Source organism: Oncorhynchus mykiss, chromosome 5 (assembly GCF_057628025.1).
Source record: "Oncorhynchus mykiss isolate SJ-2025 chromosome 5, ASM5762802v1, whole genome shotgun sequence".
NCBI classification, from domain to species: domain Eukaryota; kingdom Metazoa; phylum Chordata; class Actinopteri; order Salmoniformes; family Salmonidae; genus Oncorhynchus; species Oncorhynchus mykiss.
Genome location: NC_143026.1, coordinates 22,521,203 through 22,537,477, shown reverse-complemented (window position 1 = coordinate 22,537,477; position 16,275 = coordinate 22,521,203). Strand labels below are relative to the sequence as shown.

Sequence of the window (16,275 nt, the reverse complement as noted above, 5' to 3'; positions counted from 1 at the left end):
AACAGTAGGTACAAAAAGTGATTGAGTAGGCTGCATAGATTTCATGACTTGTAGCTCAAAAGACGAAAACTTCTTTTTTTTTGTTGTAAATTGAAATATGCTATTGTAAATGTTAGCAACACCTCCGCCTTTGCGGAATGCACGGGGGTTATGGTCACTAGTGTAACCAGGAGGTGAGGCCTCGTTTAACACAGTAAATTCATCAGGCTTAATCTTAGAGCTCTAGGGGCGCTATTTCATTTTTGGATAAAAAACGTTCCCGTTTTAAGCGCGATATTTTGTCACGAAAAGATGCTCGACTATGCATATTCTTGACAGTTTTGGAAAGAAAACACTCTGAAGTTTCAGAATCTGCAAAGATTTTGTCTGTAAGTGCCCCAGAACTCATTCTACAGGCGAAACCAAGATGATGCATCACCCAGGAATTAGCAGAATTTCTGAAGCTCTGTTTTCCATTCTCTCCTTATATGGCTGTGATTGCGCAAGGAATGAGCCTACACTTTCTGTCGTTCGCCCAAGGTCTTAGCAGCATTGTGACGTATTTGTAGGCATATCATTGGAAGATTGGCCATAAGAGACTACATTTTCCAGAGGTCCGCCCGGTGTCCTTTGTCTAAATTTGTGCGTAATCTTCAGGTGCAGGCATTTTCTCCTGGGATTCAGGAGAGAAAGCATGTTTCCAAGAACGATGTATCAATGAAGAGATATGTGAAAAACACCTTGAGGATTGATTCTAAACAACGTTTGCCATGTTTTCAGTCGATATTATGGAGTTAATTTGGAAAAAAGTTTGCGTTTTGAGGACTGAATTTATGGATTTTTTTTGGTAGCCAAATGTGATGTATAAAACGGAGCTATTTCTAATACACAAGGAATCTTTTTGGAAAAACTGAGCATCTGCTATCTAACTGAGAGTATCCTCATTGAAAACATCAGAAGTTCTTCAAAGGTAAATGATTTTATTTGAAGGCTTTTATGTTTTTGTTAATGTTGCGTGCTGGATGCTAACGCTAATGCTAACGCTAAATGCTAACGCGAAATGCTAACTCTAGCTAGCTACTTTTACACAAATGATTGTTTTCCTATGGTTGAGAAGCATATTTTGAAAATCTGAGATGACAGTGTTGTTTACAAAAGGCTAAGCTTGAGAGATGGCATATTTATTTCATTTCATTTGCGATTTTCATAAATAGTTAACGTTGTGTTATGCTAATGAGCTTGCTGATAGATTTACACAATCCTGGATACAGGGGTTTTTTCATAGCTAAACGTGACGCAGAAAACGGAGCGATTTGTCCTAAACAAATAATCTTTCAGGAAAAACTGAACATTTGCTATCTGAGAGTCTCCTCAATGAAAACATCTGAAGTTCTTCAAAGGTAAATGATTTTTTTGAATGCTTTTCTGTTTTTTTGTGTAAATGTTGCCAGCTGAATGCTAATGCTAAATGCTACGTTAGCCATCAATACTGTTACACAAATGATTGTTTTGCAATGGTTGAGAAGCATATTTTGAAAATCTGAGATGACAGTGTTGTTAACAAAAGGCTAAGCTTGAGAGCTAGCATATTTATTTCATTTCATTTGCGATTTTCATGAATAGTTAACGTTGCGTTATGGTAATGAGCTTGAGTCTGTATTCACGAACCCGGATCCGGGATGGGGAGATCAGAAAGGTTAAGCCATGTTTCAGTCAGGCAAATCACATCAAGATTATGTTCAGTGATTAGTTCATTGACTATAACTGCCTTTGAAGTGAGGATCTAACATTAAGTAGCCCTATTTTGAGATGTGAGGTATCACGATCTCTTTCAATAATGGCAGGAATGGAGGAGGTCTTTATCCTAGTGAGATTGCTAAGGTGAATATGTTCTGGGATTCATCCAATGTCATTGAGGAGTATACCACCTCAGTCACCGGCTTCATCAATAAGTGCATCGACGACGTCGTCCCCACAGTGACCGTACGTACAGTATATATCCCAACCAGAAGCCATGGATTACAGGCAACATCCGTACCGAGCTAAAGGCTAGAGCTGCCGCTTTCAAGGAGTGGGACACTAACCCGGACGCTTCTAAGAAATCCCAATATGCCCTCAGAAGAACCATCAAACAAGCAAAGTGCCAATACAGGACTAAGATTGAATCCTACTACGCCGGCACTGACGTTCGTCGGATGTGAAGGGGCTTACAAACTATTACGGACTACAAAGGGAAACCCAGCCGTGAGTTGCCCAAGCAACACTGAAGCATGTATGAGAGCAGCAACTTTTCCGGACGACTGTGTGATCACGCTCTCCATAGCCGAATTGAGCAAGACCTTTAAACAGGTCAAAATTCACAAGGTCATGGGGCCACACGGATTACCAGGATGTGTACTCAGAGCATGCGCATACCAACTGGCAAGTGTCTTCACTGGCATTTTCAACCTCTCCCTGACCAAGTCTGTAATATTTACAGTTGAAGTCGTGAGTTTACATATACCATAGCCGAATACATTCAAACTCAGTTTTTCACAATTCCTGACATTTAATCCTAGTAAATATTTGCTGTCTTATGTCAGTTAGGATCACGACTTTATTTTAAGAATGTGAAATGTCAGAATAGTAGTAAAGATAATTATTTATATCAGCTTTTATTTCTTTCATCACGTAGATGGTGCTTCAATATATCCACATAATTTTCCTACCTCATGATGAAATCTATTTTGTGTGTGCACCAGTCCCTCCTGCAGCAAAGCACCCCCACAACACAATGCTGCCACCCCCATGCTTCATAGTTGGGATGGTGTTCTTCGGCTTGCAAGCCTACAAACATAACAATGGTCATTATGGCCAAACAATTCTATTTTTGTTTCACCAGACCAGAGGACATTTCTCCAAAAAGTATGATCTTTGTTCCATTGTGCAGTTGCAAACTGTAGTCTGGCTTTTTTATGGTGGTTTTGGAGCAGTGGCTTCTTCCTTGCTGAGCGGCCATTCGGGTTATGTCGATATAGGACTCGTTTTACTGTGGATATAGATACTTTTGTACCTGTTTCCTCCAGCATTTTCACAAGGCCCTTTGCTGTTGTTCTGGGATTGATTTGCTTTTTTCTCACCAAAGTACATTCATATCTAGGAGACAGAATGTGTGAGCGGTGTTACTGCTGCGTGGTCCTATGGTGTTTATATTTGCATACTACTGTTTGTACAGATGAATGTGGTACCTTCAGGCATTTGGAAATTCCTCCCAAGGAAGAAGCAGACTTGTGGAGGTCAACAATTATTTTCTGAGGTCTTGGCTGATTTCTTTTGATTTTCCCATGATGTCAAGCAAAGAGGCACTGAGTTTGAAGGTAGGCCTTGAAAAACATCCACAGGTACACCGCCAATTGACTCAAATGATGTCAATTAGCCTATCAGAAGCTTCTAAAGCCATTTTCTAAGCTGTTTAAAGGCACCGTCAACTTAGTGTATGTAAACTTCTGACCCACTGGAATTATGATACAGTGAATTTTAAGTGAAACAATCTGTCTGTAAACAATTGTTGTAAAAATTACTTGTTTCATGCACGAAGTAGATGTCCTAACCGACTTGCCAAAACTATAGTTTGTCAACAAGAAATTTGTGGAGTGGTTGAAAAACGAGTTTTATGACTCCAATTCTAAGTGTATGTAAACTTCTGACTTCAACTGTACATGTTTCAAGCAGACCACCATAGTCCCTGTGCCTAAGAAAGGTAAGGTAACCTGCCTAAATGACTACCACCCCCATAGCACTCACGTCAGTAGCCATAAAGTGCTTTAAAATGCTGGTCATCAACACCATCATCCCAGAAACCCTAGACACATTCCAATTTGCATACCAGACCAACAAATCCACAGATGATGCAATCTCAGAATCCGGAAGCCAGCCGCAACAATGTGTCGGAGGCTACACCGTGCACCTGGCAACCTTGGTTAGCGCGCACTGCGCCCGGCCCGCCACAGGAGTCGCTGGTGTGCGATGAGACAAGGACATCGATGAGACAAGGACTACCGACCAAGCCCTCCCTAACCCGGACGACGCTAGGCCAATTGTGCGTCGCCCCACGGACCTCCCGGTCGCGGCCGGTTACAGAGCCTGGGCGCGAACCCAGGGACTCTGACGGCACAGCTGGCGTTGTAGTACAGCGCCCTTAACCACTGCGCCACCCGGGAGGCCTTGATGATGCAATCTCAATTGCACTCCACACTGCCCTTTCTCACCTGGACAAAAGGAACACCTATGTGAGAATGCTGTTCATTGACTAGGTAGACAACAAAACATCTGCCACGCTGATCCTCAACACGGGGTACCTCAATGGTGAGTGCTTAGTCCCCTCCTGTACTCGCTGTTCACCCACGACTGCGTAGCAAAGCACAACTCCTACACCATCATTAAGTTATTTTCGATGTACCCATTCCATGGCACATGGTTTATGAATTGATACGCAATTCTAATTTTTAAATATAAATTACTATACAAAATTCTTGCAACTAATATAATGTTATATATATGGGGGGATACAATCTTCCCAGCTCTGCAGATTCTGCTGTGAGGAGGCAGAGTTATTAGGTAATTTATTTCGGTACTGTCCATATGTAGATCGTTTTTGGTCACAGGTCCAGGAATGGCTGAAGAATTGCAACATTTGCCTAGTACTAACACTACAGATAGCAATACTGGGTGATTTGAAAAGCCATAGTCAATCAATCAATAATATAATAATTATTTTAGCAAAAATGTTTATTTTTAATTTACAATCTGTAGAAGCTATGAGAATAGGAGGGTTCAATTATTTTGTGAAGCATCACAGCACAGTTGAATTATATATGGCAAGTAGAAATCCGAAATGGATGATGTTGAGAGACAGATGGGAGGGGTTGAATGGAGCTGAAGGCTGGGACTAATAACAAGATAAACAATGTAAAACATACGGGATCTGTAAAATATATATAGGTTCGGAACTTTTGTGAAATCACCAACAATCACCGACAATCACCGACAATGATGAGACAGCCTATAGGGAGGAGGTCAGAGACCTGGCAGTGTGGTGCCAGGATAACAACCTCTCCCTCCACGAGAGCAAGACAAAAGAGATGATCGTGGACTACAGGAAAAGGAGGACCGAATACACCCCTATTCACATCGACGGGGCTGTGGAGCGGGTCGAGAGTTTCAAGTTCCTTAGTGTCCACATCACCAACAAACTGAGTACGGCCAAGCTTCCTGCCATCCAGTGCCTATATCGTAGGAGGTATCAGAGGAAGGCCCAAAAAATTGTCAAAGACTCCATTGATGCTGGAGAGCCAAGTCTACGTTCAAAAGGCTCCTGAACAGCTTCTATCCCCAAGCCATAATACTGCTGAACAGCTTCTATCCCCAAGCCATAAAACTGCTGAGCAGCTTCTATCCCCAAGCCATAAAACTGCTCAGCAGCTTCTATCCCCAAGCCATAAAACTGCTGAGCAGCTTCTATCCCCAAGCCATAAAACTGCTGAGCAGCTTCTATCCCCAAGCCATAAAACTGCTGAGCAGCTTCTATCCCCAAGCCATAAAACTGCTGAGCAGCTTCTATCCCCAAGCCATAAAACTGCTGAGCAGCTTCTATCCCCAAGCCATAAAACTGCTGAGCAGCTTCTATCCCCAAGCCATAAAACTGCTGAGCAGCTTCTATCCCCAAGCCATAAAACTGCTGAGCAGCTTCTATCCCCAAGCCATAAAACTGCTGAGCAGCTTCTATCCCCAAGCCATAAAACTGCTGAGCAGCTTCTATCCCCAAGCCATAAAACTGCTGAGCAGCTTCTATCCCCAAGCCATAAAACTGCTGAGCAGCTTCTATCCCCAAGCCATAAAACTGCTGAGCAGCTTCTATCCCCAAGCCATAAAACTGCTGAGCAGCTTCTATCCCCAAGCCATAAAACTGCTGAGCAGCTTCTATCCCCAAGCCATAAAACTGCTGAGCAGCTTCTATCCCCAAGCCATAAAACTGCTCAGCAGCTTCTATCCCCAAGCCATAAAACTGCTCAGCAGCTTCTATCCCCAAGCCATAAAACTGCTGAGCAGCTTCTATCCCCAAGCCATAAAACTGCTGAGCAGCTTCTATCCCCAAGCCATAAAACTGCTGAGCAGCTTCTATCCCCAAGCCATAAAACTGCTCAGCAGCTTCTATCCCCAAGCCATAAAACTGCTCAGCAGCTTCTATCCCCAAGCCATAAAACTGCTGAGCAGCTAATCAAATGGCCACATGGACAATTTGCCTTTATCCTCCCCTTAGTTTTTACACTGCTGCTACTCACTGTTTATTATCTATGCATAGTCACTTTACCTCTACCTGTACAAATGACCTCAGCTAACCTGTATCCCCGCACATTGACTCGGTACTGGTACCCATTGTATATAGCCTCATTATTGTTACTTTTTTATTTTTTACTTTAGGTGATTTAGTAAATATTTTCTTAACTGCATTGATGGTTAAGGGCTTCTAAGTAAGCATTTCACAATGTTGTATTTGGTGCATGCGACATCATATTTGATTTGATTCGATATGACTTGCTTCTGCAACTTGTGGAGTCACCAGCAGAGGGTAATATTTACCACCAGATGATCCCAGTTGTGTGTTTCTCTTCAGATGTTCCATAGACATCCTATAACATGACATCAGATGTTATTCAGGCACTGACCGATTGGTGTCATTATAAAACCACATCTCATCTGGCTAGTTCTTCACACTTTGTAAGGGAGTCATAGAGCTGGTTAGTTTGGAGAGAGGAACAGCTGTTTGTTTCAAGCTCGTCTACATCTCTGTCATGCTCTCGCCACAATTCATCCTGTATCAGACAGAACATCAACAAATGTCTCAGTTTTTTAGTCTTGAATCATAGTCTCATTAGTGTTATTCCATTCTCTTTCATAGTATGTTGATGATGACCCAAGTCTTACCACAGTGCTGGTGGTGCTATTGTGGCAAGAAATTTGTGGATTCTTTCAAAGGCACCAGCTGTGTCTCAAATGACAGTATAGTGCACTCCTTTTAAATGACACATCCTGTATAGTGCACTCCTTTTAAATGACACATCCTGTATAGTGCACTCCTTTTAAATGACACATCCCGTATAGTGCACTCCTTTTAAATGACACATCCCGTATAGTGCACTCCTTTTAAATGACACATCCCGTATAGTGCACTCCTTTTAAATGACACATCCCGTATAGTGCACTCCTTTTAAATGACACATCCCGTATAGTGCACTCCTTTTAAATGACACATCCCGTATAGTGCACTCCTTTTAAATGACACATCCCGTATAGTACACTCCTTTTAAATGACACATCCCATATAGTGCACTCCTTTAAATGACACATCCCGTATAGTGCACTCCTTTTAAATGACACATCCCGTATAGTGCACTCCTTTTAAATGACACATCCTGTATAGTGCACTCCTTTTAAATGACACATCCTGTATAGTGCACTCCTTTTAAATGACACATCCTGTATAGTGCACTCCTTTTAAATGACACCATATCCCCATAGAGTGGACTACATTTAAATGGCACCCTGGTCCCCATATAGGGCAACTAAATGGAGAGGGAATAGCCTAGGTTTAGGTTGTCACTGGATATTTGCCCAGGGCTATAATCCCCCGTGGCCTATGAAGTTGGGTTTCCATGGTTACTGAAAGGAAAGGACATTGATGCCCAATTAATCATTGTGTGTGTGTGTGTGTGTGTATGTTTTTTTCTGCGTATTTAGGATTCATTCCTGGTCCTTCTTTACTGCCCTCTCCTCTACACATTACTACTCATTTACTCTCACTTAGAGGGGAGAGTTTGAGAGGAGGAAGAGTGGATAGGATGAAAGGGGAGGGAGGGGGTGGAAGAGAGAAGGACAGTCACGTCCTACAGGTCTGAGAAATGCCAGACTTGCAGGGCAACTTGGGAAATGATTTATACTGAAGGAAAGGAGGTTGGGAGGGTGTAGAGAGAACAAGAGGGGGGATATGATGAGTGATAAGGGAGAGGGTGAATGGCATAGAGAGGTGAAGAGGTATATAGAAAGGAGGGAGAAAGGCTATGGGTTTAGGGAGGAGAACCCAGGAGGATTATGTAAGCTGGGCTGACTTTAAGATGCAGAGAGGATGCTACTTGTTTACTGCTCTTCTTTCCTTCTCATTCCTTTTTCTCTCTCTCGCTCACTCTCACTGTATTGCAATGCAACTCCTGTCTCTCTCTCTCTTCTCTCCTTCTTTCCAGACACAGAGGTCTGATGTGGAGGAAACTGTCCTGCCTTCAGGCTGCTGCTGGCCTGGTCTCCCCTCCTTGAGGTCCAGGGTGTCTGACCCTGTCATCCACCCCATGGAGGGCTTAATGTCTATGGGCATGTCTGCTGCAAGAGCCTCCTGTCAGCTCCAGCCCGGGGCTACTAGGGTCAGATCAGCCCGATGCATCCGAGTCAGTCAGACCTTCCTCTCCCTGACCCTGCTGTATTTCTGTTTGTGTGTGTGTGTGTTCTCACTACAGGTTCTCTGGGTACATCGCTGTATTTCGGTGTCTCTTTTGTGAAAGTTAAAGTTGGCCCCCGACGCCTTGGCCACTTCATTGACATCTGGCTGTAACTGATTGTGAAGCATAGCTGATGGTCTGTTTAACTTATTCCCAGACACATACACACTGAGGTTGTATCAAGCTGTTGCTCATTAGCCTATTAACAAGCCAACACGCACACATGCCACCCATCACGTCCAGCTCATTAACACATGTATTTCTCTATTTGATACGCAGCTGAGAGATGGGAACAAAAGCACTGGCCTGCAGGCTGCCTGAATATGGAAAGATTACACACACAGAGAGAGGGATAAATAGTCAACACTTTCAATTATTAACCTCTATCAACCATGTCAATATTAGCATGGTGGTTATTATGGTGAAGGCAGACAGCATAGTCTGCATACAGATAGAGCAGAATGGTGTAATCTCTAGCCTGTCAGTCTCCCACCCACACACCCCACCTCTCTTTTTTTCCTCTGTCTCTCTTTCATCCAAACCTCACCTGCCATGTTGCAGTACACGAGTGTTGCAAAAAAAATCCAATCATTTCTCGTGCGTGCGAACACCCGTCTGCCTAGCTAAGCACTAGAATATAACTTGATTGTAGCACATGGAGATGTGTGAAACACTCCTCAGCCTGAAGTGTTCCAATAGTTAGCTTTTCATGTGGCGCGACAGGTAAGATGCTTCAGGAGGGCATTCATGTGCTAGCAGGACAGAGGTTATGGGTTTGAGTACCGCTTCCTCGCTAAGCAAACAGTGTGGTGTCCGTTACACAAAAACACACAGCCTGTCATCGCGAGCCAGTGCCACCACTTACTTCATTAAGCACATTTACTGTTGACGCCGCCCCCTGATTGGAGGATCAAAGTGATAATTGCTGTCATGGAAACCGGGCCCCTACAGTCCTGTGATTGCAGTGGAGAGGGTGTGTCTGCCAACAAGCAAATGTTGAGGCGGAGGAGTGTGTGTGTTGTGTATAACAGCATGTTATTACACCATTCTCGTTTTTGAGTTTGTATATCTGTAGATGCTCATGTTCAAGCTAAAACAAACAATTTATCCTCAGAACTAACTCCCAGGTCTGGAAAAAGTGGTACCCCCAGGTCTGGTCCAACACTGATAACTTCAGACTCAATCTACCTTCACTATCAGCTAAGTCGGCACCCTAAACACCATAACCCTGTGCACTTATTCACCAACTCGCCACCCTAATTCTCCAACCACTTATTCACCAACTCGCCACCATAATTCTCCAACCACTTATTCACCAACTCGCCACCCTAATTCTCCAACCACTTATTCACCAACTCGCCACCCTAATTCTCCAACCACTTATTCACCAACTCGCCACCCTAATTCTCCAACCACTTATTCACCAACTCGCCACATTTTGTTACGTTACAGCCTTATTCCTAAATGGATTAAATAAATAAAAATCCTCATCAATCTGTAGACACTACCCCATCATGATGAAGTGAAAACAGGTTTTTAGAAAAATAAGCATCAATCAATCAAATGTATTTATAAAGCCCTTCTTATATCAGCTGTTGTCACAAAGTAATGTACAAAAACCCAGCCTAAAACCCCAAACAGCAAGCAATGCAGGTGTAGAAGCAGGGTGGCTAGGAAAACCTCCCTAGAAAGGCCAAAACCTAGGAAGAAATCTAGAGAGGAACCAGGCTATGAGGGGTGGCCAGTCATCTTCTGGCTGTGCCGGTTGGAGATTATAACAGAACATGGCCAAGATGTTCAAATGTTCAGAGATGACCAGCAGGGTCAGATAATAATAATCACAGTAAATGTCAGTTGGCTTTTCATAGCCGATCATTCAGAGTATCTCTACCACACCTGCTGTCTCTAGAGAGTTGAAAACAGCAGGTCTGGGACAAGGCAGCACGTCCAATGAAAAGGTTATGGTTCCATAGTCGCAATCAGAACAGTTGAAACTGGAGCAGCAGCACTATCAGGTGGACTGGGGACAGCAAGGAGTCATCAGGCCAGGTAGTCTTGAGGCGTGGTCCTAGGACCTAGGTACTCCGAGAGAAAGAGAGAGAATTATAGAGAGCATACTTCAATTCATACAGGACACCAGATAAGACAGGAGAAATAGTCCAGATATAAAAGACTGACCCTAGCCCCCCGACACATAAACTACTGCAGCATAAATACTGGAGGATGAGACAGGAGGGGTCGGGAGACACTGTGGCCCGATCCAACGATACCCCCAGACAGGGCAAAGCAGGCAGGATATAACCCTACCCACTTTGCCAAAGCACAGGCCCCACACCACTAGAGGGATATCTTCAACCACCAACTTACCATCCTTAGACAAGGCCGAGTATAGCCCACAAAGATCTTCCCCACGGCACAAACCCAAGGGGTGGGGGTGGGGCGCCAACCCCAACAGGAATACCACATCAGTGACTCAACCCACTCAAGTGACACACCCCTCCTAGGGACAGCATGGAAGAGCACCAGTAAGCCAGTGACTCAGCCCCTGTAATAGGGTTTGAGGCAGAGAATCCCAGTGGAGAGAGGGGAACCAGCCAGGCAAAGACAGCAAGGTAGGTTTGTTCCTCCAGTGCCTTTCCGTTCACCTTCACACTCCTGGGCCAGACTACACACAATCATAGGACCTACTGAAGAGATTAATCTTCAATAAAGACTTAAAAGGTCGAGACCGAGTCTGCGTCTCTCACATGGATGGGCAGACCATTCCATATAAAATGGAGCTCTATAGGAGAAAGCCCTGCCTCCAGCTGTTTGCTTAGAAATTCTAGGGACAGTAAGGAGGCCTGTGTCTTGTGACCATAGCGTACGTGTAGGTATGTACGGCAGGACCAAATCAGAAAACTAGGTAGGAGCAAGCCCATGTAATGCTTTGAAGGTTAGCAGTAAAATCTTGAAATCAGCCCTAACCTTAACAGGAAGCCAGTGTAGAGAGGCTAGCACTGGAGTAATATGATCAAATTTGTTGGTTCTAGTCAAGATTCTAGCAGACATTTTTAGAACTAACTGAAGTTTATTGAGTGCTTTATCCAGGTAGCTGGAAAGTAGAGATTTGAAGTAGTCTAATCTAGAAGTGACAAAAGCATGGATACATTTTTCTGCATAATTTTTGGACTGAAAGTTCCTGATTTCTGCAATGTTACGTAGATGGAAAAAAAGCTGTCCTTGAAACAGTCTTGATATGTTCGTCAAGAGAGAGATCAGGGTCCAGAGTAACGCCGAGGTCCTTCACAGTTTTATTTGCGATTATTTGCGATTTGCGATTTGTCACCATCCACTTCCTTATGTCTGAAACACAGGCTTCCAGGGAGAGCAATTTTGGGGCTTCACCATGTTTCATCGAAATGTACAGCTGTGTGTCGCCCAGATAGCAGTGATAGTTGACATTGCTTTTCTGAATGACATCCCCAAGAGGTAAAATATATAGTGAAAACAATAGTGGTCCTCAAACGGAACCTTGAGGAACACCGACATTTACAGTTGATTTGTCAGAGGACAAACCATTCACAGAGACAAACTGATATCTTTCTGACAGATAAGATCTAAACCAGGCCAGAACTTGTCCGTGTAGACCAATTTGGGTTTCCAATCTCTCCAAAAGAATTTGGTGATCGATGGTATCAAAAGCAGCACTAAGGTCTAGGAGCACGAGGACAGATGCAGAGCCTCGGTCTGATGCCATTAAAAGGTAATTTACCACCTTCACAAGTGCAGTCTCAGTGCTATGATGGGGTCTAAAACCAAACTGAAGCATTTCGTACACATTGTTTGTCTTAAGTAAGGCAGTGAGTTGCTGCGCAACAGCCTTTTCTAAAAATGTTGAGAAGAATTGAAGATTCGATATAGGTTGATAGTTTTTTATATTTTCTAGGTCAAGGTTTGGCTTTTTCAAGAGAGGTTTTATTACTGCCACTTTTAGTGAGTTTGGTACACATCCGGTGGACAGAGAGCCGTTTATAATGTTCAACATTGGAGGGCCAAGCACAGGAAGCAGCTCTTTCAGGTGTTTAGTTGGAATAGGGTCCAGTATGCAACTTGAAGGTTTGGAGGCCATGATTATTTTCATCATTGTGTCAAGAGATATAGTACTAAAACACTTGAGTGTCTCTCTTGATCCTAGGTCCTGGCAGAGTTGTGCAGACTCAGGACAACTGAGCTTTGAAGGAATATGCAGATTTAAAGAGGACATTGTGGTATTATTAGTATTGTAGTATTATTAATCTGTAATCCAAACCCTTACAGCAGCTGTTACTGTAACGGCCCCTCTCTCTCTGCTCCAATATGGACACAGCACATTAAAAACAAATTAATCTCCAATTCCTCATACACTATTCATTCAGCTCTCTCTCGCTCTCGCTCTCACTCTCTCTCGCTCTCTGTATGAGAGCGAGAGAGAGCTGAATGAATAGAGAGAGAGAGAGGGGGAGAGAGAGAGTGTAAGGGAAGGAAGGAAAGAAGAGGGAAAGAAAGAAGGAGGGAAGGAAGGAAGGAAGGGACAGGGAGGGAGGGAGGGAGGGAGGGAGGGAGGGAGGGAGGGAGGGAGGGAGGGAGGGCCAAGATAAATCTGGAAATAACCAGGTATAAGATAATGTGCTCTCATTGTTGAGGGGAAAACAATTCCCTGTCCCCATCTCCCTCCTATGTGACCTGCAAGAGGTGTAGATAAGGTATTGGGATTATACACCTGTATGTGTGCACTGTGTACGTGTGTGTATGTGTTTGTGTGTGTGCACTGTGTGTGTGTTCTCTCTCTGTTCCCCCTCTCTGTATTTTCTCCCTCTCTGATTCTAGTTGTATAACTTTCTCCCCCTCTTTTTGATCTTCTGGTCCTCCCTTCCTCTTTGTATCTTTCTCTCACTTCCTGTTCCCCTTTATACCTCCTCCCTCCACCTCTCTGTATTTCTATCTGAGTATGCAATCCATATCTGAGATTCAGAAACTCACTATCAAAGTGAATTGCTGTGACTCAGTTGTAAACAAAGGCAGCCTGCAATCTGCTTGTTTTATTTCTCCCAAAGTGGCTTTTTTGTCACCTTCGGCAGTACTGATTCTGAACAATGTGTGAACGCAGATTACACAGTGAACCCAACTTCACTGAAACTTCAAAATAACATTAGCAATTATTTTCTTCCCTAAATCATGTGGCCCCATAGAGACGGGTGACATCATGTCGATACAGACATCTTAAAGAGAGAGTGGAGGCCTGTTAAGTTGTGCGCTAACACTCGCCCACACACTCCTACACACACACTAAGTGAGAAAGTGGCTATCAGGTTGCCATGATGCCAATCGAATGCATAAAACAGAAGGTGATTGATCTGAGAGGAGGAGAGATGTCCTGTCCTTTTACACTTCAAAGATATGGACCTACAGTACCTGGTCCTTTCACCTGCTGACAGGAAACATGAGGGGTGCACCTCAATTATCTAATTTTGGCTTCAACTCCTCATCTCCTCTCCTTGATCTTAATGCTCTTATACAGTATGGGTTCATCTTATTTACCTCTACATCCTGTCTCCTCTTCATCTCCATAGTCTTGGCTGGCTTTGTCTTCTCTCAAATCATTCATTTTCCTGCCCCCCCCCCCCCCCCCCCCAGTAGTTACTGGGTGTATTGATACAATATCCAAAGTGTAATTAAAAACTTCACCATGCTCAAAAGGATATTAAATGTCTGCTTTTAAAAAAAATTAATTTTAAAACCTTACAGATAATTGTATGTGTGGGGTACAGAGATGAGGTAGTCATACATGTTTTTTATGTTAAACACTAGTATAGCACACAGAGTGAGTCCATGCAACTTATTAATATGACTTGTTAAGCAAATGTTTACTTGTGAACTTATTTAGTCTTGCCACAACAAAGGGGTTGAATACTGAATTAAGACCAGCTTTTCATGTTTTTATTGATTTGTAAACGTATCTAAAAACATACTCCACTTTGACATTATGGGGTATTGTGTGTAGGCCAGTGACACAACATCTCAATTTATTCCACTTTGACATTATGGGGTATTGTGTGTAGGCCAGTGACACAGCATCTCAATTTATTCCACTTTGACATTATGGGGTGTTGTGTGTAGGCCAGTGACACAACATCTCAATTTATTCCACTTTGACATTATGGGGTATTGTGTGTAGGCCAGTGACACAACATCTCAATTTATTCCACTTTGACATTATGGGGTATTGTGTGTAGGCCAGTGACACAACATCTCAATTTATTCCACTTTGACATTATGGGGTATTGTGTGTAGGCCAGTGACACAACATCTCAATTTATTCCACTTTGACATTATGGGGTATTGTGTGTAGGCCAGTGACACAACATCTCAATTTATTCCACTTTGACATTATGGGGTGTTGTGTGTAGGCCAGTGACACAACATCTCAATTTATTCCACTTTGACATTATGAGGTATTGTGTGTAGGCCAGTGACACAACATCTCAATTTATTCCACTTTGACATTATGGGGTATTGTGTGTAGGCCAGTGACACAACATCTCAATTTATTCCACTTTGACATTATGAGGTATTGTGTGTAGGCCAGTGACACAACATCTCAATTTATTCCACTTTGACATTATGGGGTGTTGTGTGTAGGCCAGTGACACAACATCTCAATTTATTCCACTTTGACATTATCTGGTATTGTGAGTAGGCCAGTGACACAACATCTCAATTTATTCCACTTTGACATTATGGGGTATTGTGTGTAGGCCAGTGACACAACATCTCAATTTATTCCACTTTGACATTATGGGGTGTTGTGTGTAGGCCAGTGACACAACATCTCAATTTATTCCACTTTGACATTATGGGGTATTGTGTGTAGGCCAGTGACACAACATCTCAATTTATTCCACTTTGACATTATGGGGTATTGTGTGTAGGCCAGTGACACAACATCTCAATTTATTCCACTTTGACATTATGGGGTATTGTGTGTAGGCCAGTGACACAACATCTCAATTTATTCCACTTTGACATTATGGGGTATTGTGTGTAGGCCAGTGACACAACATCTCAATTTATTCCACTTTGACATTATGGGGTATTGTGTGTAGGCCAGTGACACAACATCTCAATTTATTCCACTTTGACATTATGGGGTATTGTGTGTAGGCCAGTGACACAACATCTCAATTTATTCCACTTTGACATTATGGGGTGTTGTGTGTAGGCCAGTGACACAACATCTCAATTTATTCCACTTTGACATTATGGGGTATTGTGTGTAGGCCAGTGACACAACATCTCAATTTATTCCACTTTGACATTATGGGGTATTGTGTGTAGGCCAGTGACACAACATCTCAATTTATTCCACTTTGACATTATGGGGTATTGTGTGTAGGCCAGTGACACAACATCTCAATTTATTCCACTTTGACATTATGGGGTATTGTGTGTAGGCCAGTGACACAACATCTCAATTTATTCCACTTTGACATTATGGGGTATTGTGTGTAGGCCAGTGACACAACATCTCAATTTATTCCACTTTGACATTATGGGGTGTTGTGTGTAGGCCAGTGACACAACATCTCAATTTATTCCACTTTGACATTATGGGGTATTGTGTGTAGGCCAGTGACACAACATCTCAATTTATTCCACTTTGACATTATGGGGTATTGTGTGTAGGCCAGTGACACAACATCTCAATTTATTCCACTTTGACATTATGGGGTATTGTGTGTAGGCCAGTGAC

At 43.0% G+C, this 16,275-nt stretch overlaps 1 long non-coding RNA gene across 1 annotated transcript in view; it reads left to right on the top strand.

The window, feature by feature from the left end:
* Nucleotides 1–270: 270 nt before the first annotated feature.
* LOC149983201 (uncharacterized) overlaps nt 271–16,275 on the top strand; it is a 192,424-nt gene continuing 176,419 nt past the window's right edge. Inside the window, exons 1-2 of the long non-coding RNA XR_016495927.1 lie at nt 271–949; nt 1,318–1,379. This is a non-coding gene — a long non-coding RNA (uncharacterized LOC149983201). The remainder of the gene's footprint in view (nt 950–1,317; nt 1,380–16,275) is intronic.